Source organism: Heterocephalus glaber, unplaced genomic scaffold (genome assembly GCF_053883595.1).
Source record: "Heterocephalus glaber isolate CG9 unplaced genomic scaffold, H.glaber_assembly_v1.0 deba00001481, whole genome shotgun sequence".
NCBI classification, from domain to species: domain Eukaryota; kingdom Metazoa; phylum Chordata; class Mammalia; order Rodentia; family Bathyergidae; genus Heterocephalus; species Heterocephalus glaber.
The window spans coordinates 31729401-31750865 of NW_028258317.1; the positions used below are offsets into that span (position 1 = coordinate 31729401).

The 21465-nt window shown below is 37.8% G+C and overlaps 1 protein-coding gene and 2 pseudogenes across 19 annotated transcripts in view; 2 read left to right on the top strand and 1 right to left on the bottom strand.

Moving 5' to 3' along the window:
- Focad (focadhesin) overlaps positions 1-21465 on the bottom strand; it is a 357541-nt gene that overhangs the window by 318810 nt on the left and 17266 nt on the right. For 11 of the 18 annotated variants that reach the window (XM_087183409.1, XM_087183408.1, XM_087183411.1 and 8 more), the window contains exons 2-3: positions 12061-12127; positions 10095-10162 (exon numbers count right to left, since the gene is read on the bottom strand). The exons of 4 other annotated variants lie outside the window; for them this stretch is intronic. The gene's annotated coding sequence lies outside the window, so the exon portion shown is untranslated. Of the gene's footprint in view, positions 1-9588; positions 9750-10094; positions 10163-12060; positions 12128-21465 lie in introns of all 18 variants that reach the window. 3 more of the 18 variants (XM_087183398.1, XM_087183400.1, XM_087183397.1) reach the window with 3 other exon arrangements.
- LOC147825889 (high mobility group protein B1 pseudogene) lies at positions 8622-9396 on the top strand (annotated as a pseudogene).
- LOC147825890 (uncharacterized) overlaps positions 12559-21465 on the top strand; it is a 46377-nt pseudogene continuing 37470 nt past the window's right edge. The window contains exon 1 of the transcript XR_015439964.1: positions 12559-13131. The product of XR_015439964.1 is annotated as an uncharacterized LOC147825890 (transcript). The remainder of the gene's footprint in view (positions 13132-21465) is intronic.

Consider the following 21465-nt stretch of genomic DNA (forward strand, 5'->3'; position numbering starts at 1 on the left):
CCAAGCTCTCTTGATCTCAAAAATCCAAAGCACTTTGTGTTGAACCTGCAGCATCTTTCCTTAACTACTGTTCTCCCTTTCATCCAAAGCTAAACTCCCTGAATGAGCAATTTACCCTGGCTTTTTTCTTCAAGATCTATATCCAACTTTACTTCCTTCACATTGACATGCCAGAGCAGTGAAACAGCTTGTTCTAAGATTGCAAACCATTTCCCTATCCATGCCTACTTGATAGCTTAACTGAGTCAATATTTCTTCAACTTGCCAATTGTGCTGTTCACAATTTTCTTGGAAGTTTCTTTTCCTTTGAATTCCGTAATACACCATAACAGAATTTCCCAAAGTGTCTCCTTGGGAAATCCAGGAAAAAGATTTCATAGAAGAGGAGTGGTAGGAGGATTCTGTGAGGACATATACTCACAACTTAAAGTGTCTTACATTCGTTTAACAAACATTTATTAGATATCTATTTTGTACCTAGGCACTGTTCTAGATACTAGGAATATATCAGTAAATAAAATAGACAAAAATCTCTGTACTCATGGAGGTTTTAGTCTAGTGGGAAGAGGCAATAAATTTAAGATACTATATATAAAATGCATTATATTAGATGGTAGTAAGTGCTAAGGAAAAAAGCAAGCAGAAAAGAGATAACAAGTGGGGAAGGGCACACTTTCTACTTTAAATAACTAAGTCAGGATCGGTCTCTTCTAAAGAGGTTGGCATTTGGACAAAGACCAAAAGGAGGAAAGGAAGTGAGCTGGTCTAACTAATTTCACAGACATCTGAGGTAAAAGGGTCACAGGAATAGGAAAAGGGAGCACAAAAACCTTAAGCTAAGAAAGTGCTTCATATGTACCTTAGGAAGAATAAGGAGGTAACCACTGAGCATTGAGAAGGAGAAGGGTGGTAAATCAGACCAGAGAGATCATGAGAAGTGAGACCACAAAAGGTTTGTAGGTCACTGGAAGGGCTGGTAAAATTTAATAGAATCAGTTGAGGCAAGAAGAGGTCAGATTCTGGTTGCTTCAAGGGAGAGACAACATGGGTTCCATGACAGTACAGAAGAAAAGACTCAAGGATGACTCCAAGGTTTTTAATCTGACCAATTTTATTATTAATCTCAATTCTTTCGGGCATTTTATATATTAAACAATTTCTGTATTATTTCCTACCACAATATAGGCATTTTTTTACTACAATGAAAGAATGCATTTGCCATCAATTGAGATGAGGAAACAAGTTTTGTGGGAAAACCTAGAAATTCCATTTGGGGTAGTTAAATTTTAGATGCCTTATAAGCAAGTAGAGATGTCAGGTAGGAAGTTCTCTAGTAACCAAGAAACACTGCTCTACCAACTGCCTTTTTCACCTGTCCACTCTGCTTCCCAAGTCCCAGCTCCCATCCTGAAGTCCCCCCCAGCCTTCATCTAGTACTGTCTTCCCTTGTAATCATTCTCCCACAGCTAGCAGCCTCCATCTAGTCCAGATGCCCAAACACCCAGACTTTCCCACCTAGGGTTCTAAACCACCAGATTGGGGATATCAAAGACAAAACACATTCCCTCTTCTAAAATTCTTCCCAATGAACTTCATCTTTTCTGGGTTTACTTCTTAGGATTTCCTTCACCATTCTCTAAATCCTGTCAGTCACAATGTCAGCTGCATTCTTTCTCAGCATCTCGGCATCACTTTTCCCTTCTGCTCTAGACCTGTCATCTTCATTCATATGCCAGGTCACTCCGGCAGCTGTATAGTCTTGGGGCTCTCCATGCTTGATTTCATCCATAATGGCTGTCAGAATAATTGTCCTAAAATACTATTTCTACCACATCATTTCCTGGTGAAGAATTCATAGTGGGTTTTCAATTGCCTGTCAGATTAAATGCAAATCCTGATGCCTACCTTTTAAGCCTTATATCAACAGCTACCCATTCAACTTCATTTTCATTCCTGTAATTCCAATCTAGCTAAAAGAGCTTTCAAACTGGCCCAAGCTCAAAATCTGCTCATTCGTAAGGAATTTTATTTACACATTTCTCTCCCATGTAGAATGTCCTTCCCTATTTGTTTCCACTATTTAAACACTATTTTCCTTTCACACCACATCTTTGGTAAGCCTTTGCAAAATAGCCACATTTAATGACAATGACCTTGTTTCACTATCACTGACTTATACCATCATGTGACTACTATTTTAGGATTGGAAATCATTTTCTGTAAAAGGCCAGACAATAACTACTTGAATATGCCATTGTAGCACAAAAGCAACTATAGACAACACACAAATTTCCATATTGGTAAAATATTTTTACAAGAACAGGTGTCAGGTGGACCACAGTTTCCTACGTCTGAGGTCACATAATGATTACTTTAAATTTAATTTGTAAAGTTTCTTGACACAATTGCTACAATATCCAAATCTGACTGAACTTCTAGGAAGCCAGAGCAAACATATAAATATTTATCTTTTATTATTTAATGGAAAACTATTCTTTATCAAAGAAAACAAATGTTTTCATTCCTTACAAATCAGAAAGAAATTTATCACATTGGGATTTGTATGAGGCATAAAGAATGAAATAACAGACAATATTCTCAATAAAACAAGCAAAAAGAAGTCTTTAGTTACTTCTTTTTTAAACAAACACTAGATAAAGCCATAAGTATAATGTAACATGTAATTCAGGTAATAGAGTCCAGGTGAAGTTTTCTAATGAACAGAAGACAGACTTTAGAGTGTCGAAGAGAAGCCCATGGTTATGGATGTATCACAAAATAGACTTGCTCAATGTCAACAGTGATAGAACCATAGAAGAAAATTTGGGGCTGAACTGTCTGAGCCAGGGACAGGATGCTAGATTTCCTATATGGCTTTGAGACTAGATGAGCAGTTAGTTAGGCTAATGGCTTATTTTAGCAGAGAGAAGCTGAGCCATCCAGCCTCAGACAACCTTGTCTTCCGGAGGTGGGCCACTGTGGTTAAAAAGTGCTGTTTTTATCAGAATTACCAAAGTACAGACATCAACTACCTAAGCTAACAAAAGACAGCCTTAATTTTAGGGTCACATGGTAGGAATACATTTTAAAAATCCATAGTAACTTTATCTTTCCTAAAAGTGGCCATTAAGCCTTCTCAAAACTACTTTCAAAGCTGCAATATGATTTGACACATCCTTGATTTGCTATCCTTGGGCTACAAATTTAAGTGTCTTTCATCAGCTGGAGACTTCTATTTCAAGGTTAATCACAACCATTTGGCCTTTCAACATATAAAAAACAGCATTTTCTCTTGGAGAATTTTTTAAAGAGTACACATGCTTGCTTTAACATTGACAGTGTAGCACGTGTCCTATTTTATTTTTAATCACAACATCATTTTGGCATTTTATACACTAAAGGAAAACAATTTATATGTTACTTTTTACCACACCATTCTTACTAAAAGTAAACTGGTGGGCTAGGGATTTAGCTCAGTGGCACTGCGCCTTCCTTGCAAGCGCAAAATCCAGAGTTCGATCCCTGGTGCTGGAAAAAAAAAAAAAGTAAACTGTTCAAAATATGATCTATAAATCACATAATACAAAAGAAGTGTTTGACTTTTAAAGATTTGTCTCCAACTTGTCATTATGTCATTTTTGAGATACTTTTTTTTTTGGTACTGGGGATCAAACTCAGGACCTTACGCTTGCCAGGTAGGGGCAGTGCCACTGAGCTAAATCCTTGGCCCCATTATGTCATTTTTGTCCATCTAAATTTAAATCAGAAAGAGAATTTTAATGGTCTTTAGACTCCCCATGAATCAAACCATTTGTTTAATATAAGCAATTATCATATTATCTGCCAAGGTGTTTCAGCCCTGTAAAATATTTCCAAGGAAATAAATCTATGAATTGCACTTTAGAAATAATAAAAGAGCAGCACATACGTAAAACCCTTTGAGTTTTCAACTTTCCTTCTCAGTTTCCCCAGGATATGAAACCATATACCATATATTACAAAAGTACCTAAAAGTCAAATTTCAAATGAAAGCCGGAATCTGAAAAACAAAAGAAAATCTAATTATGTGTACAAATGTTACGGAAACCCAGCAAAGGGACTAATCAGAACTGATTATATAGTGTAGTTGGAAGATGGAGAACAAGGTTAGAGAGGATTGGAAGATCATAGAGATTGACTTTTTGTTTTGTTTTTCTTTTTGTTTTTTTAATTTTATTGGTACATTTTAGGTATACAATTCGTTTACATTTATCATTGGGTGTTTGTACCTGTACATGATCTATCTTGGTTCTTATTTTTTTCCCCATTACCTGTGCGCCCTTCGCCCCCTCCACCTTTCCCTATTTACATAGATTTAATTTCCTTTTTTTTTTCCTCTTTTCTCATAGTTTTTCCTTTCCCTCTTTTCCTTTCCCCTTCCCCTCCTTTCTCTCCTTCGTCTTTGAACCTTTTTTCCTATTTCAAATTATCAATTATTCATTTTAACTCTTGTTTACACTATCAGTTTCTCACACTAGAGAAACTATTTGGTATTTACACATGTGTGTCCTATTTATTTCACTTAAGAGTATGGCCTCCATATGCATCCATTTAGCTATAAATGACTCGTTTTTCATTCTTTATGGCTGAGTAGTACTCCATTTTATTAAAAAACCCATACCTTCTTCATCCAGTTTCCAGCTGATGGGCACTTGGGCTGCTTCCAAGCTTTAGCTATTACAAACTGTGCCACTATGAACATGGGTGCACATGTATCGCTGTGGTATGATTCTTTTAATTCTTTTGGGAAGATACCCAGCAGGGGAATAGCTGGGTCAAATGGGACTCTAGTCCTAGTTGAGGTATCTCCATACTGACTTCCACAGTGGTTGCACCAGTCTGCACTCCCACCAACAATGGAGAAGGGTTCCTTTCTCCCCACCACCCAGCCAGCATTTGTTATTGGTTGATTTCTTGATAGCAGCCATTCTTTCTGGGGTGAAGTGGAATCTCAGGGTTGTTTTCATCTGCATCTCTCGAATGACGAGTGATGCTGAACATTTTTTCATATATTTGTTTGCTGCTTTTACTTCTTTGTCTGAGAAATGTCTGTTCATTTCAGATGTCCATTTTTGAATTGGGTCTTTGAATTTGGGGGGGGGTCTGATTTTTTTCAATTCTTTATATATTCTAGATAGTAGTCCTTTGTCTAAGGTATAGCTGCTAAAGATTTTTTCCCATATTGTAGGTTGTAAGCTCGGTTGGTGGTTTCTTTTGCAGTGCAGAAGCTTTTTAATAAAATGAGATCCCAGTTGTTCATTCTTTGTGCTAGTTCCCTGCTGCTGAGGTTTTGTTCATGAAGTCTTTTCCTATGCCAATGTCTTCAAGAGTTCTACCTAACTTATCTTCCAGCAAGTTTAGTCTTTCTCTCTTAATATTTATATCTTTAATCCACTTCGATCTTAGTTTAGTGGATGGTGATAGGTATGGGTCTAGTTTCAATCTTTGACAGGTTGAAATCCAGTTTTTCCAACACCATTTATTAAATATGCTATCTTTCCTCCAATGATAGTGGTTGGCTCCTTTGTCAAAGATGAGGTGGCTGAGCATGTCTGGAGTTGTTTCTGGATCTCTAATCTATTCCACTGATCCTCAGGTCTGTTCCTTTGCCAGTACCGTGCTGTTTTTGTCACAGTAGCTTTGTAGTATAGTTTCAAGTTGGGGACTGTGATACCCCCAGCCATGTCTCTGTTGCCTAGAATTGCTTTTGCTGTTCTAGGTCTCTTCTGATTCCAAATGAATTTTTGGATTGTTTTCTCTAGTTCTGTGAAGTATATTGTTGGAATTTCAATCGGCACTGCATTGAATCTATATAGTAGTTTTGGAAGTATGGCCATTTTCACTATATTGGTTCTTCCTACCCAGGAGCAAGGGATGTCTTTCCATTTTCTTGTATCCTCTTCGATTAGAGATCGACTTTGAGCACTGCTAACTACCAAATTTCCACACAGGAAGAACTCAAGGGTAGTGATCTGAGTGAAAGGCAGGGCTATCTCAAGTACGTTCTTTTTTTTTGGTACCAGGGATCGAACTCAGGACCTTGCACTTGTGAGGCAGGCACAGTGCCACTGAGCTAAATCCCCGGGCCATAGAATACATTCTTAAAACTAGCTTACATGAGTAATGTCATCAGCAGGCTGATAAAAATGTGTATTTCATTCACATTAATCAGACTGTTTAACAGACACAAAATCTAAGATTTCTTTTCTTTGAAATATTTTACCAACTATTCCAGTTATCAATTATGACATTTACTTAGTTTCTTCCTCCTATAAATTAAGCTGTGAAAACCATCAACCTAAAGATTTTAAGCCCATACCATAGACCCCCATTATCATCAGGGGATACATTCCAAGAACCCCTGCAGATGCAGAAAACCACAGATAGCACTGAACCCTACACACAGGAACTGTGAGGCTGCAAATCTGATAACTAAGACACACAGTGTGTGACTAAAGGTGCGTAGAACGTGAGGGTGGATATACTAGACAAGGATGATTCGTGTCCCAACCAGGACACAGTAGGACAGCATGAGCTCTCATCACACTATGCAGAATGGCATGTAATTTAAAATGTACAGATTGTATACTTCTGAAATCTTCCATTTAATATTTTCAGACCACAGTTGAAATCACACAAAGCAAAATTGCATATAACGGGGAAATACTATATTTTGACAATTTTTTTTTCCTTTGCTTTGGATGGCTTATAGAAAGCTGATAAATACCACCAATGACTTTAAACTGGGCTTGGGATGCAGTTCAGTGACAGAGTGCTTGCTTGGTATGTGTAAGACCCTGGGTTCAACCCCAGCACTGCAAAAGGGAAAAAAAAATTATAGCAATAATAAATTTCAGCTAATTTTATAAATTTATCAAGACTATGACTCAAGAGTCTATTTTAGACTCCTGGTTGATTGGTCCTACCCCTCAAAAACAGAAGGGAAAAATGTGATTAAAGTTTCCAAACACCTACCTTCTGCCTACCAATACTGCTATCTTCCTTATTCTTCTGTCTCTTTAGCTTCTTACCTTCTACTTCCTGTTCTCAAGTGTTTCTATACATCCTACCTAGGATCGGGCACCTGATTTTGTTTCATATCCAGTATCAAATCCTGACTGCTACTAGAAACTCATTTCTTGCTTCAAAATCTCACTGGGTGTGATGGTGCATGACTATGAGCCTAGCTATTTGAGGACCTGAGACAGGAGGATCACAAGTTCAAGCCCAGCCTAAATCAAGATTAAAATATAAAAAGGGCTGGGGATATAGCTCAGGGTAAAGGCCCTGAGTTTAACCCCCAATACTGAGAAAAAAAAAAAAAAAAAAAAAAAAAATATATATATATATATATATATATCTGCCACCTACTTTTCCAAATTAACAGGACAAGACACTTAGAACCCTCCAAATTATGTAATCATAAAAAGGCAAAGATCATGGATAAATCTCAATGAAAATTTTTAACAAAAATAGCAAGTTCCCCCCAAAAATAATTTTTAATCATTATGTTCTCAAAAAGACCACTAAATCATATTTAACTTAAGCATAAAAAATGCTTTTACATTAGCAATCTCAAAATATAACATGGAAGAAACTGCTAGCCATCCTCCAACAGCTATTTTCTTCTTCCATATTAATAAAACTGAAACCTAACTAGCTTCATTATATACCTAACCATGAGTAGTTCGGTATGACCATGTGGGCGAGTTCTCTCTAGCAGAGTGTGGGCTGAAGTGCTGTGCCATTTCCAAACAGCAGCCTGCTGCTGTCTTTCCAAGCACAACCAGGTTTAGACAATAACCCTGATTAAATTATGCACATGAAGACAACATCCCTATGACACTGTTAAAGACGTAAGACAGAAGGAACCCATATCTCTAATGACAGATGAGTGCAGAGATGCATACCTCTAACACTAAACATTACCTGAGACAGAAACTTCTTTCTTGCTGGAATCATTGAATTTTGGGTCTTCTTGTTGCATCAGCCAGTACTTCCTTAACTAATGTAATGAACCTGACATCACGTCCCATCCATAATTTTTTTCATTGGAGAAATACAGAAACAATGTCAGAAAGGTTAAAGTAACTTGCCAAAAAGGAAAATCATCATAGCAGGGAAAATTCAGATGAAAAGGAGGTTTTATGACTACCAATTCAATGTTCTTTCCACTGAACTATCACTAACAGGAAGCATGACCAGTATGCTCCACATCACTGTATCATGTCCCAGGAATTTTAAGATCTGTAATTCAAGCACTAAGCAAATTCTAGGTGACTAGAGATCTCAAGATCTCAGTGGTTGTAATTTACTAAAAGTACATCAAATTGTAATCAAATCCCTGCCTTTACAATTTAGTTCCTTCTCAGTTAATATCACATGCTACTTACTCACAGATTTTGAAATGAGAGTCTAAAATAAGATCAAAGACAGGCCAGGGATTTAGCTCAGTGGTGCTGCTGCCTGCCTCGCAAGCGCAAGGTTCCAAGTTTGATCCTTGATACAAAAAAAAAAGATGAAAGGCAAAAAATTCCAAGTTAGAACTGACTGTTATCCAGAAAAATGAGGCATTAAAGAAATAAAACTACCGGTCTGGCTCCCGCTCTCACAGCCATTGCAGTACATTGAGCTCCACAGAGACAGCACCGGGGCAAGTGAGAGCCGGATGGGCACTGGGCGACTCTGTGCCTCGCTGAGGAAAACAAGTAAACATGGGCAAAGAAGATCCTAAGAAGCCGAGAGGCAAAATGTCATCATATGCATTCTTTGTGCAAACTTGCTGAGAGGAGCACAAGAAGAAGCACCCAGATGCTTCCGTTAACTTCTCAGAGTTTTCTAAGAAGTGCTCAGAGAGGTGGAAGACCATGTCTGCTAAAGAGAAAGGAAAATTTGAAGACATGGCAAAGGTGGACAAGGCCCGTTATGAAAGAGAAATGAAAACCTATATTCCTCCTAAAGGAGAAACAAAAAAGAAGTTCAAGGATCCCAATGCACCCAAGAGGCCTCCTTCGGCCTTCTTCTTGTTCTGTTCTGAGTATCGCCCAAAAATCAAAGGAGAACATCCTGGCCTTTCCATTGGTGATGTTGCAAAGAAACTGGGAAAAATGTGGAATAATACTGCAGCAGATGACATGCAGCCTTATGAAAAGAAGGCTGCCAAGCTGAAGGAAAAGTATGAAAAGTACATCGCTGCCTACCGAGCTAAAGGAAAACGTGATGCTGCAAAAAAGGGAGTTGTCAAGGCTGAAAAAAAGCAAGAAAAAGAAGGAAGAGGAAGAAGATGAGGAAGATGAGGAAGATGAAGAGGATGAAGATGAAGATGATGATGATGATGAATAAGTTGGTTCTAGCGCAATTTTTTTTCTTGTCTATAAAGCATTTAACCCCCCCTGTACACAACTCACTCCTTTTAAAGAAAAAAATTGAAATGTAAGGCTGTGTAAGGTTTGTTTTTAAACTGTACAGTGTCTTTTTTTGTATAGTTAACACACTACCGAATGTGTCTTTAGTTAGCCCTGTCCTGGTGGTATTTCAATAGCCACTAACCTTGCCTGGTACAGTATCGGGGTTGTAAATTGGCATGGAAATTTAAAGCAGGTTCTTGTTGGTGCACAGCACAAATTAGTTATATATGGGGACGGTAGTTTTTCATCTTCAGTTGTCTCTGATGCAGCTTATACAAAATGTTCTGTTAACTGAATACCACTCTGTAATTGCAAAAAAAAAGTTGCAGCTGTTTTGTTGACATTCTGAATCCTTCTAAGTAAATACAATTATTTTTATTAAAAAAAAAAAATAAAACTACCAACTTGATTAATGCTAATTTGTTACAATATTTTCTCCAATTATTCTTGAGTAATATTTTATAGTGATACATGTACTCTAAATGTATAAACATACAAATGAAAATAATTTTTAAAATCTATGGGCTTATTTATATCCAGAATTTTCATAGCATCCAATCAGTCTTCAAAGAAGTCTCCAAAGTCAGTTCCTCTTTGCTTTTCCAATATTGTACTTAAGTATTTTGGTTCCATCAAAAGAATACTTACTTGGGCCAGGGATTTAGCTCAGTGGTTTCACCGCCTGCTGCATAAGCACAAGGACCCAAGTTCGATCCCTGGTACCAAAAAAAAAAAAAAAAAAAAAAAGAATACTTACTAAAATTTTATAAAATATTTTTAATATTTTTTTAAAATTTTTATAAATATTTTAAATATCTGTAACAAAATAATCTTTATAGTATATATACATTAAAATAGATGCCTAATCATTTTAAAGATCTTATTGGCTAATAAATGTCTAATCTGAGTAACACAACTTCCATATTCACAATTCAGGCATCATTTAGTTTATCTTTTCTATCTTATGTTATTTTATTTATTTATTTATTTGTTTGTTTGTTTGTTTTGGTACAGGGGATTGAACTCAGGTCCTTGCACTTGCACAGCAGGCGGCAAAACCACTGAGCCAAATCCCCGGCCCTATCTTATCTTATTTTAGATAGTGTTTCACTACGCTCCCCTGGTTCCCGGGCTCAAATCTTCCCAGCTCAGCCTCTCAAACAGCTGAGACATATGCACCATTGCACCCACGTTCAATACCATTCAGTTAACTAAAATTTAGTAAAACATTACAGAACGTGTGTTTTGCATATTTCCTCCCCTCAAAAATAGTAAGTTTTGTGCACTGGTTCTCTGAAATAATTTACTTAATACTTAGCAAATATCTGTATGATACAAAATGAAGTAGTTATAGGATAATGATATGGCATGTGGGGTTTTCTATTAAAATACTCCAGTCTAGGAAAAAAAAAGGGGGGGTGGGGCTAATGGATAAAACAAGAATATCTAAATGCTAATGATGGATGGGTACAATGAAGTTCATAATACTATTTTATTTGTATATATGCTTGAATATTTCCATAATAAAAAATTATAATATATCAATCACTTAACTAAGGGGGCCAGGTAATACACAAAGCACTTTACCTGGATTAACTCATTTGGCGGGGGGGGGGGCCTGCATAGAGTGGTTAGAGTGAAGGTTTTTCACAGGGGTTACAATATAAGGCCAAACCCCAATCCGGCACCAGAACAAAAGCAGGGTCTTAAACAGCACCCCAGTTCTACAGCCTGAGCCATCACACGCTATCAGTCTCCTAACCTTCCCCTGGGCCCTAAGTCAGGGCTTGGGCAGAGAGATGGAGGAACAAAAAAATGAGATACATTGCCACCTGAGAAACCTCAGGGGGGAGGACCAGGCCTTAGACTCCCTCCTCCCAAGTGCAAAAATGTGTAAACAGAGTAAACGGAAAACAAAAGTTCAGTCTTCAGTGGTTCCTTCTCCTGTCCCCCTCTGTCCAACTGTTTGGGGGTAAAGAGCCAAGACAAGTCTGGCTTTTCTACTGCCTAGTTGGTTGCTGAACATAAGGAATGGGGTAAAGCAGGAAGAGGGGGTCAGTGGCCCCTTAAACACAGCTCTAGGGCAGTAATCTCCAGCTGCCAGTGTCCCTGGAGTTTTATCAGGTCAATTGGTCAGGGGGTCAGTCTCCCTCAAGTCTGACTTAAAGCTGAGACAGCCCCATCTTTCTCTGTTGATTATGTGGCACATATATATAATTTATATAAATATTTCTCTATGTACCCACAATAACCTGAGATAGGCACTTACTTTACAAAGAAATAGAGGGATAGTAAAGTTAAATAACTTTCCCAAGGTTACATAGTAAGTAGGACAGAGGCTTAATTCCAACCTAAGTAGTCTGTCTCTCAAGTACACATGCATATTAAAGAGCCTAGAAAATGTGAATTGTGGGTGATCTTTTTTCTCACTTCCATTTTTTAATTTGTCATCAAAAATTTTTTTTTTCTTAACTTTTTGAGACAAAGTCAGGAGGCAGGAGATTAGGCCAATCCAGACTGACGGGGGAGGTAGGTTCAACCTTTTAGTACAAAGTCCCAGGCCACATGTACAGAACAGGTGCCAAAGCCCTGCACGTGGTCCCAATCAGAGTACCTTCTTCAGTTCCTCATAGGTAAACTTGAGCAAGTTTTCAACAGGATGACCCAGACCTGACTTCAACCTGAGGAATGGGAGATACAAAAAGACAGTCGCCATTGAGCTCTCCACTACTGTGCTCTCTCTTCCATAGAGGTCTACTATCACCCTGTAGAACGTACTTTTTTTTCCCCTACTCTTACTTGGCCCAAACACTCTGTAGAGCATGTTTCTTTTCTTACCTTTAATAAATGTAAAACCTTGCTATCTCTTGCACTTGTCTTGACCAGTTCCTTGCTCAATACAGAGCAAAACTACCTCCAGAAGGAGACTCCAGCTCCCCAAAATCTGGTAACAGTCTCACTACGTTGTCCCTGCTAGCAATGAATTCCTGGGCTAAGGTGATCTTTCTGCTTCAGGTTCCAAAGTAACTGGGAATATAAGTACATGACAGTGCATTAGACCTGTTCTGTAATCTTAATAAAGTTACTGCTCTTCCTGAGGTGACCTGTGAAAATGGTTCACTACTCTCTTGACCCAGAAAACCACACAAAATCATGCAAATCAAGAGGCTCAAATCTTCATGTTCACTTTAAGAACACCCATGAAACTGCCCAGGAAATCAAGGGTAACCATATCCAAAAGGCCATCAAGTATCTGAAGGATGTTACATTAAAGAAGCAATGTGTGCCCTTCTGGCATTGCAATGGTGGAGTTGGTAGGTATGCCCAGGCCAAACAGTGGGGCTGGACACAGAATTGGTGGACCAAAAAGGGTGCTGAATTTTTGCTGCACATGCTTAAAAATGCAGAATAATGCTGAGCTCAAGGGTTTAGATGTAGGTTCTCTGGTCACTGAGGTGAACAAAGCACCCAAGATGCACTGCCATTCTTAGAGAGCTCATGGCCAGGTTAACCCTTACAGGAGCTCCCCTCTGCCACACTGAGATGATCCTTACTGAAAAGGGACAAACTGTTCCTAAACCAGAGGAGGAAGTTGCACAGAAGAAAGATATCCCAGAAGAAACTGAAGAAACAAAGACTTGGGCCAGGGATTTAGCTCAGAGGTGCTGCCGTCTGCGTCACAAACGTAAGGTCCTGAGTTCGATCCCCAGTACCAAAAGAAAAGAAAAGAAACAAAAACTTATGCCACAGGAATAAATTAGGCATAAAATAAATGCGAATAAAAGTTTTTAAAAATCTTAATAAAGTTAACAAACTATCAATTCAGGTGTAGTGGTGCAGGCCTATAATCTCAGCACTTCGGAGGCTTAGGTAGGAGCACTGACATGGGTTTGAAGCCAGCCTGGGCTACATAGTGAGTTCAACGCCAGTCTGAACTACATAGCAAGACTCTGTCTCAAAAAAAGAAAGTTAGCAAAATATCAAAATCTTTAGATTCTAATACATTCTTTAGGAATATAGGATACAACTTTCTCATACCCAAGTCACTGCAAGCATTGAAATCTATCATTAAAGGGTATCATAAAGTGAGTAGCAACAAAGTAGGAAAATTTTTTAAACGATTAAAAAATTATAGTTATCCATTTTTACCAATGCTTCATGGAAAGAGTAATATTTAAAGGGGGTCAGATAGATTTAATTAGCTTGAGGCCATTTAAAAAGTTACTCCATTTTCAAGGTGAAACATAATCATTGTAATTTTCCCAATTACTATAGTCTCTTGGGAAATTTCAAACCAAAATAAAACTCTTACTCTTAAAAAGAATTAAGTAGGGCCAGGGATTTAGCTCAGTGGTTTCAATGCCTGCTGCACAAGCACAAGGACCCAAGTTCAATCCCCAGTACCAAAAAAAAAGAATTAAGTAGACTGATTACAAGTTTAATAGCAATATTTTTCTTGATTGCTATAAAGTGACCAATCAACCTCATTTGTTATTTTTCATGAAAACTAAATTATTAATGTAGAATGAAAGTTATACCTTAGTTCTTTTAACTTATGTACTTAATACTAACAAAAGCTGAAGACGATATGAACAAAGGAATTTCATAGCAAATTTCTCTGGTATTAACAAAGTCACTGTGGCCTAAAATGGACAGGAAGAATATCTCCATATTGTACCCCTAAATGAATATAATAACAAAAAAATAATCACCACACTGTTAAAAGAACTATCCTAAAAATGTTCAAATAAATAAGATGAACAGTGCATAGTGAAGAACTGACTTACACTGTACTGTAAACTCCAAAACTGGGTGTAGAGAAAATGAGAGAATCATTAATCTGATTACTTTATAGTTTTTCATACCTCTATATTATGATTACAGAGCAATCTGAAACAGAGCAAAGTGCATGAGCTGGGTAAGGGAGAAGACAGACTTGGATGCAAATCCAGACTCCAGCACTAGCCATTAAAGTCTACTGCCTCAGCCCCTGTTTCCTCACTGGATATGCAAGGTTGTATAAATAATAGCATAAACTGCTGAAGACCAGACAGTGTTGCACACAGCAGGCACTCTAAAAATATGTTTCCTCGCTGCCTTGACACAAGGTTGGATAGTCAATGAAAGTGAGTAGCACAAAAGAATTTGAGTTTTAGTGAGAAGTAGGGTATATGTCTCATCAAAGCCCAGGTGGGGTCTCATATTTAAATTACCAGACAGACAAACCAGGCATCAGCCAACATTAAGAATAGTCTGATTTCCGTTCAAAATACAGTTGACTTTTTATTCATCTGCTCAAAACTGTTCAATAGCTTCTCACTGCACTTTGTAATAACATCCAAGCTTCCTAACCAAAAGGTCCTACGCACTCTCTCAACTCTCCCTCAACTGGGGCACTTCAGCCGCACTGAACTTTAGTTGCTCCTTAAACCCCTCAAGCCCTTTCCATATCAAGGAACCTCTTGGACCCTCAGCCTCAAGTGTTCTTGCCCTTGTCTTTTAAACATTGGATTGTTCTCACCTTATTCATCTCCCCGAGTCTTTTCTATCACTGCCACTATACCCTCAATTTCCTACCATAGTGACCTACTATGTGTATCTTTCACAGCTTTTATCACAACGTTAACTGACTTGTCATTTACATATTTCTACTGCCCACCCTACCTCTCTACACCCTCAGTGAAATACAAACTTGTGAGAGTAGGGAAAGAAGTCTTTTTTTAAACACTACATCCTCAACATATAATGAGTACCTCTTGTGTAAAGATGCCCTGCATGAACACAAAGCTTGACCTAGTATTTAGAATAACATGTTGGATTAAACAGCCCCAATGAGCCAAGCACACAACACATTACATAAGATCCCACAGGACCTTCACAATAACTTTGAGGCAAATATTACTAACTGTATTTGAAACATGTGGAACTAGGAGCTCAGAGAAGGAACTCACCTGAGGTTACACAATGATATTAATAATTAGGATCTATTGAGAATTTTACCACATGTTAGGCAGGTACTGAACTGCCTTATACGTGTTCTCTCATCTGATATTCAAAATAACCCCATGACAAGAGTACTATAATTATTCTCATTTTCATATGAAAAACTAAGTGAGGCAATGAGAGGTCAAAATTAATTGCCTTATTATGTAAAAAGCAGAGTACGCATATCAACAGTCTCTCTCCTAATCTCACAGCTTAACCACTCTTGTATAAAGTACAGTTGACATAAAGTTTTTATAAAATTAAAAAAACCCATTAAAGTACTTCACTCAGAGCCAAGCAATAGGAAACACTTTTTAAATGTCAGCCATTATCATTTAGTCTGAACCTAACACCTTGGTTTTTTTCATTGCATCTTGCTGATTTTCAGGGAATCAAATAAATCATTATAAGAATACCTCGGTTTGTATAGTGATAAATCAAATTCCCAAAGCAGTTCATCAGCATATGTAAACAACTGTATCTTTGATGATACTACAATTGCAAAAACATATAATCAAGTCTTAATATGCAACTGTTACATATCGAAGGGGCATTTCCTGCCCAGAGCACAAAACACAAAATATCACCCTACACTAACCCTTACCCTTGCAGCACCATCATCATCCATACATCTCCAACATTTGCATTTGTTTCTCGATTTTTATACTTTTATTTCATCACTAACAATTCAGCAGTTAACACAGGATAAAGATTAGGCACTTTAATCATGGCAATTAGTGTCAATCTATGTTTATGCTCCTTGCCACTAATATGAACACTTGTATACAGTTTTCCATTTTAAAAAATAAGCAAATAATCATTCAAATAGATAAAAGCAATTATTTATCAAATGATTTCTCAAACATGACCACAAAGAAAATGCTTGATTCCCTCAATGAGTTAGAGAATGGAGATGGAGAAATATGTGCATGGATGAATTCACATGTAGAAACACAAGAGTTTGGAAGAACAGTGGAATGTTCAGGAAAAAATAAATGTCCAAAACCAGTAAGATCAAGAAGAAACTACTGCATATTCTTCCTCATTTCCTGAGGCTGTTTCAAAAACCGAGGCTTGAAACACAACTTGGCATGACATTCCAGGCCAAGAGAACATGAGAAAGAATATGGTGTGGAGGGGACAAACCTGGGAGGTAGGCTCAGTGTCCATGTCCCCTCCCACTCTGAGAGGGCTATCCTCTCCTCTCAAGACTGGAAGGGGTGGGAATTTAGCTCAGTGGTTCAGTCGCCTGCCTTGCAAGCATAAGAACCTGAGTCTGATCTCCGGTACCAAAAAATAAAAAAAAGACTGGAAGAGCTCCCATCCTGAAGGGACTTGTGTCCATCTGTGCAGCACTGCACCTGCTCAGACACCAGCCATGAAATGGCTCAAGCGGGAAGCTCTCCTCTCGCCTAGGCCACTACACTAGTGTTCTGCACTTCTGAGTCTCTTGAGCTTTTGTGTCTTGTTCACCCACTGCACAGCCTGGAATATAATAAATGCTTGTTGAATTACTATGCTTAGAACAGTATCTAATGTACAATAGAATCCAAAAAAAGTTAGAATTGAGATTCTAATGTTGTTTTCAAATCAACTGTTCAAAACAGAAAGTGAGAAATACAGAATTTATAACTTTTTGACTGACTTACAAAAAAGACCAAAATAAGTAAAAACCAGACTAGAAAAATAAATTTTTAAACAACTTTATTTCCAAATCAATACAGTAACCTGAATTCAGTTACCAACACAGTTTGGCTGGAAAATAATTAGCTCATTTTAGACACACCCCTCCCTCCCAATTTTTTTTTTTAACTGAGCAAGGTAATTTTGTATTTGTACTTTCAGTACAAAGCTGAACTTCAGTTGAGTCCAAATCCCAAATTAGCAGAATCTACATTAGTGAGAGTTTATTAAACCATTTCTCATCTTGGTATGTTTCTTAAAAACATTCAAAGGACATACGCAAAAGCTCATAAAATTTTGTTCACTGTTTCCTGCTGACTGTAATATAGATGAAAAATGGATCTCTTATTTGAATACAACCTAAGCTTTACATGAATGCTACAATTGAAAGCTCTTATTTATCACAGGTATGCCCTTAACCTGCTATAGATTACATCCCTTTTAAAACTCACAGCATCACCTCTATGTATTTGGGATAAGAGGCATTTAAAATAAATAAGTACCCAAAGAAGCAACAGTTACTAATCTATTATTCAGCTAGCACTAATCATGCCTGTTTTCCTTTGTAGGGTGCTTAATAATCTGATATTACCTGATCTCCCCAATCATCCTGGGTACATCATTTAATATTAATACAAAGATACCACACAGCCTATTCAAGAATTAGAAAGGGGGGCCGGGGATTTAGCTCAGTAATTCTGCCACCAGCCTCAAAAGTGCAAGGTCCTGAGTTCGATTCCTGATACCAAAAAAAAAAATTAAAAAGGAATTAGAAGGGGATCTGGTCTGAAATGATGATAATAACAAACAACTGATAGAGTATAGTATGTGGGATGTATTTCAAATAAATTTAAGGTTTCTTTGGTTTTGTTTGCTTGGTTTTTTGTTTTTGTTTGGTGGGTACTAGGGCCTCAGGGGCACTATGCATGTTCTCTACCACTGAGCTACATCCCTAGCCCTAAGAATTCTTTTTAAACAAAGAAACTCATTAAGTAAAATGTTGCTCCTCATGACAGTTTCTTTTTAATTTCACAAATTTTTAAAACCCATTCAAACCATTTTCACACATGTAGGCTTAACAGGCTTTTCAACACCGCCGAAAGTAAGTAGCTAACTGGCTATGCTGGAGCTCCAGCCCCCCACAGGCCAGTAACTCAAAATGCACCCAAGTCCAGAGTTTCATTTCACTCTCAAAGACAACGTCCGCCTCTCGGCCCAAATTCAAACAGTATCTATGAAACTGCACCCAACCTGGCTTACCTCCTAATTCACATTTCAGTCCTCAAAGGTCAGATGAGCTCAGGCATAAACCCACCAAAACAAGGCAAAGCTACTATGGTTGGCGGGGCCACCAGAGTTTCCCCAGGTCCCACCCAGTAGAGGAAGCAGAAGGCCCTCACATCCAAAGTGGAGCCACTCTATGGGAGTGGGCATTCTGCAGACCACACACTGAGCACCCACCAAGAGTCCGGCTGTTCTCACTGTATTCCAAGGTGCAGCACACATTCTTCAGCTCCTACACACTTCTCATTTCTAAAGTGAAGCAAGAGTACAAAAGGCTACGCCAGCATGCTTTGTGCAAAAGTAGTCACTGACTGATCTAAAAGGTAAACTAAGGAATATCTAGATAATACCTGAATCTGTAATTTTAGGTAATATTTATGAAAAGTGTTAATGTAAGGAAATGCTTATGATACAGAGTAAAACACTGAAGAAAACTGTAATATACAGCCTGGAACAGAACTAAGATATGTACAGATGTACATGTATACATGCACACACACAGAAACAGAATTTTTTAAAGTATTCAGTATACAAAAATATTAGCAAGGCTAATTTTGGATAAATGAATAGGTGATTACATCCTATTACATTCTCCCTTACATTTGCAATATTTATTTTTTTCTCTTCAATAGGCATATATTACTTTTTAATTAAAAGGAAATTATTAATTTCTCTTTAAATAAAGATATAAGACGAATCTTTGCATAAAAAATTAGTGATCATATTTACTCACTTGAAACCATAGTTTTTGGTTTGGTTTTTTTTGGTACCAGGGATCAAATTCAGGACCTTGCGCTTGTGAGGCAGGTGGGGGCACAATGAGCTAAATCCCCAGCCCAAACCATAGTTTTCTTAATCACTGTTGAAAAAGGCAGTTCCATCACAGCACCAGGATTAAAAAAAAAGTCTCTCTAGATCCAATTACACCACTTATTAAGAACTACTTAATGAGAAAGTCACACCTTTGAGTTATCAGAAGCTATAATGCTCCTGCGGAGTTCCAAACAAGCTAACAGAATTACCTTTTATTCTAAATTCTTTGCAAGGAGATTAATCCATCTGTCCCTGAAAAAAATTAAGTGTTCCTCCAGTGTGTTCAACTTCTACTATTCTCATTTTAACCAAATACATTAGATGCAGTCTAGATGGTATGTAGTTGTAGTTGCTTAAACAGCAGTACAAATATATTATTTTATATTTTAATTTTCCAATGCACACAAACAGAATATCTAGAAAATAAAAATTTTAGCCATCGATGTGTAAATTTCAAGGAAGTCTTATGTTTTATCATCTCAAAAAAATAAAGGCCTTTCTTTTTTGTTTTTGTACTGGGGATCAAACTTGGGACCTTGCGCTTGTGAGGCAGCCGGCAGCGGAATCACTGAGCTAAATCCCCAGCCAATAAAGGCCTCTCTGATGTTGACATTTAGACAGGCACCTGAAGAAAGTGGTGAGCATTCATTCAGGCAGAAGAAAGGAACACCAAGGGCAATGACTCTGAGGCAGATGCATGCTCAGCAAAATCAGGAAGATAAGCCTAAGAGTGAAGCAAGACCAGGCCCATGGGCCTGCAGGGTTGTGACGTGCATCTCTGGATACTCCTGAGTCGTAGGCAGGTGTTGGAGCCTCTGGCACAGAGACATGGCACATCTGCTTTTTGAATTTTTGTTTTTTTATTTCTCAGTACTGAAATTAGCCCAACACCACCAGCCCCGTTTTTCACTTTTTATCTTGAGACATTGTCTCACTAAGTCATTAAATTGCCCAAGCTGTGCTGGAATTTGTGCTTCTTCCTCAGCCTCTGGCATGCTGCAATTACAGGCATGTGCCACCATACCCAGCAGTATTTGCTGAGAGCACACTATTCAAAAAGGGTAAGGAAGGGAAAAGGGAAAGCAGTGAGGAGGTGACTGTAGGAATCCAGGATATTATAAATGCATATAAATATGAATATGTAAACATACATATATACATGCTTTCATTTGTTTTATACATTTTTCTAGATTTACCGAAGTATGGTTAATAAAAAATAATATATAAATACATTCACTGATTGATCACATATATGGCATAAATGTGATGTTCTGATGTATGTATACAATTAACCCATCACCTCATAGTTATGACTGTTATGTGTGTACTGAGAACACCTGAGATCTACTCTCTAAATAAATTCAAAGCATTGAACATATTGCTATTAAACTACTGTGTAGTGGTGCAAACCTATAACCCCAGCACTCAGGAGGCTGAGGCAGTAGGACTGCTTCAAGTTTGATACCAGCATGGGTAAACAGTGAGTTCAAGGGCAGCCTGAACTACATGAAAAGACTCTGTCTCAAAGAAACAAACAAAAAGACCTACACTACAGTGACCATTTTATACATGAGGTCTTCATTTGGTCAAAGATGAAAAGCCTTCGGTTTTAAGGTGAGTAAGTTCTTTAGATATATTTTGACAAGAGTTCTGAAGGACTAGGGGAGCAAATGCAAGCAGAATAGAGAATGATTCCAAGGTTCTTGGTTCAGATAACAAGAAAAAAGCAGTCATATACTGAGATGCAGAAGACATTTATGTTTTTAAAGGAGTCTTTCATCCGTGAAATAAGGTGGGAAGGCATGAGTCTTCTAAATCACATATCTTCAAGGAAAGGCTACATCACAAAAAGACGCCAAGTGCAGAGGGTACAAGCTTTACCTACTTCTCAATTCTATCTAGGGCCATTTATGACTACAGACAAGAAATGTTAAAATATGTATGATTAGTTGCATCCTAGATTTACACTGAATTAAACACCCAATTCCACTGTTGCCATCCATATCTACCCGTCACACCGACTTTCCAATCCAATGAACCCTCACTGGCACTCTAAACCCTAGCTTCCCAGACAGCTTAAAAATTAAAATAGAGAAAGACAGGGAAGGAGAGGAGATTTAGTTGAATTTCAGTAGGTAGGTAGATAATCCTTACTTCCCCACTTCCCCACTGTGCATTCCACTTCGTAATTGCCTTCAAATTCATACCTTTAATACATTCTGAAAGCACTGTGATGTCTGTAAGTATAGGATGG